This window comes from Dama dama, unplaced genomic scaffold (genome assembly GCF_033118175.1).
Source record: "Dama dama isolate Ldn47 unplaced genomic scaffold, ASM3311817v1 ptg000093l, whole genome shotgun sequence".
NCBI classification, from domain to species: Eukaryota; Metazoa; Chordata; class Mammalia; order Artiodactyla; family Cervidae; genus Dama; species Dama dama.
In genome coordinates this window covers 7057758-7060899 of record NW_026870908.1, presented here as the reverse complement: position 1 = coordinate 7060899, position 3142 = coordinate 7057758, and positions in this window count along the sequence as shown.

The following is a 3142-nucleotide window of genomic DNA, read 5'->3' as shown; positions in this document are numbered from 1 at the left end:
CCTCATATTTTTGACACCGTTTGAAGCTCTTCATATTTTTCACACCTTTTCAGGCTCTTCATGTTTGAACACCGCTTCATGCTCCTTCTATTTTTCAGAGAGTTTCATGCTCCTCATGTATTTCACACCTTTTGAAGCTCTTCATATTTTCCACACCTTTTCACGCTCTTCATATTTTTCCACACCACTTCATGCTTCTCCTATTTTTCAGCCCGTTTCAAACTACTCATGTATTTCACACCTTTTGAAGCTCTTCATATTTTTCACACCTTTTCAGGCTCTTCATATTTTTGAACACCGCTTCATGCTCCTCCAATTTTTTAGGCCGTTTCATGTTCCTCATAATTTTGACACCTTTTGAAGCTCTTCATATGTTTCACACCTTTTCAGGCTCTTCATTTTGTTCAACACCACTTCATGCTCCTCCTATTTTTCAGACGGTTTCATGCTCATCTCATTTTTTACACCTTTTGAAGCTCTTCATATTTTTCACACCTTTTCAGGCTCTTCATGTTTTTCACACCTTTTCAGGCTCTTCATGTTTTTGAACACCATTTCAGGCTTCTCCTAATTTGCAGACCGTTTCATTCTCCTCATATTTTTGACACCTTTTGAAGCTCTTTATATATTTCACACCTTTTCAGGCTCTTCATTTTTTTCAACACCACTTCATGCTCCTCCTATTTTTCAGACCGTTTCATGCTCATCTCATTTTGACACCTTTTGAAGCTCTTCAAATTTTTCACACCTTTTGAAGCTCTTCATATTTTTCAAACCTTTTCAGGCTCTTCATGTTTTTCCACATCCCTACATGCTTCTCCTATTTTTCAGCCCGTTTCATGCTCCTCATGTATTTCACACCTTTTGAAGCTCTTCATATTTTGCACACCTTTCCAGGCTCTTCATATTTTTCAACACCGCTTTTGCTCCACCTATTTTTCAGACCGTTTCATGCTCCTCATATTTTTGACACCTTTTGAAGCTTTTCATATTTTTCACACCTTTTCAGGCTCTTCATTTTTTTCAACACCGCTTCATGCTTCTCCTATTTTTCAGACAGATTCATGCTTCTCCTATTTTTCAGACTGTTTCATGCACCTCTTATTATTGACACCTTTTGAAGCTCTCATATTTTTCACACCTTTTCAGGCTCTTCATGTTTTTCAACACCGGTTGATGCTTCTCCTATTTTTCAGAGAGTTTCATGCTCCTCATGTATTTCTCACCTTTTGAAGCTCTTCATATTTTTCACACCTTTTCATGCTCTTCATGATTTTCACACCTTTTCAGGCTCTTCATGTTTTTGAACACCATTTCAGGCTTCTCCTAATTTGCAGACCGTTTCATTCTCCTCATATTTTTGACACCTTTTGAAGCTCTTTATATATTTCACACCTTTTCAGGCTCTTCATTTTTTTCAACACCACTTCATGCTCCTCCTATTTTTCAGACCGTTTCATGCTCATCTCATTTTGACACCTTTTGAAGCTCTTCAAATTTTTCACACCTTTTGAAGCTCTTCATATTTTTCAAACCTTTTCAGGCTCTTCATGTTTTTCCACACCCCTTCATGCTCCTCCTATTTTTCAGACCGTTTCATGCTCATCTCATTTTTGACACCTTTGGAAGCTCTTCATATATTTCACACCTTTTGAAGCTCTTCATATTTTGCACACCTTTCCAGGCTCTTCATATTTTTCAACACCGCTTTTGCTCCACCTATTTTTCAGACCGTTTCATGCTCCTCATATTTTTGACACCTTTTGAAGCTTTTCATATTTTTCACACCTTTTCAGGCTCTTCATTTTTTTCAACACCGCTTCATGCTTCTCCTATTTTTCGGACAGATTCATGCTTCTCCTATTTTTCAGACTGTTTCATGCACCTCTTATTATTGACACCTTTTGAAGCTCTCATATTTTTCACACTTTTTCAGGCTCTTCATGTTTTTCAACACCTGTTCATCCTTCTCCTATTTTTCAGAGAGTTTCATGCTCCTCATGTATTTCTCACCTTTTGAAGCTCTTCAAATTTTTCACACTTTTTCATGCTCTTCATGTTTTTCAACACCTCTTCATGCTCCTCCTATTTTTCAGACCGTTTCATGTTCCTCATATTTTTGACATCTTTAGAAACTCTACATATCTTTCACACCTTTTCAGACTCTTCATGTTTTTCAACACCGCTTCATGATCCTCCTATTTTTCAGACCGTTTCATTCTCCTCATATTTTTGACACCTTTTGAAGCTCTTCATGTTTTTCACAAGTTCTCAGGCTCTGCATGTTTTTCAACACCGCTTCATGCTCCTCATATTTTTCAGACCGTTTCATGCTTCTCTTATTTTTGACACCTTTTGAAGCTCTTCATATTTTCACACTTTTTCAGGCTCTTCATGTTTTTGAACACCGCTTCGTGCTCCTCCTATTTTTCAGACCGTTTCATGCTCCTAATATTTTTGACACCTTTTGAAGCTCTTCATATTTTTCACGCCTTTTCAGGCTCTTCATGTTTGAACACCGCTTCATGCTCCTTCTATTTTTCAGAGAGTTTCATGCTCCTCATGTATTTCACACCTTTTGAAGCTCTTCATATTTTTCACACCTTTTCAGGCTCTTCATGTTTTTCCACACCACCTCATGCTTGTCCTATTTTTCAGCCCGTTTCATGCTCCTCATGTATTTCACACCTTTTGAAGCTCTTCATATTTTTCACACCTTTTCAGGCTCTTCACGTTTTGATCACCGTTTCATGCTCCTCTTATTTTTCAGACCGTTTCATGCTCATCTCATTTTTGACACCTTTTGAAGCTCTTCACATTTTTCACAACTTTTCAGGCTCTTCATATTTTTGAAAACAGTTTCTTGCTCCTCATATTTTTCAGACCGTTTCACCCTCTATATATTTGACACCTTTTTGAAGCTCTTCATATTTTTCACACGTTTTCAGTCTCTTCATGTTTTTCAACACCACTTCAAGCTCCTTCTATTTTTCAGACCGTTTCTTGCTCCTCATATTTTTGACACCTTTGAGGCTCTTCATATATTTCACACTGTTTCAGGCTCTTTATGTTTTCAACACCGCTTCATGCTCCTCCTAATTTTCAGACCGTTTCATTCTCCTCATATTTTTGACACCTTTTG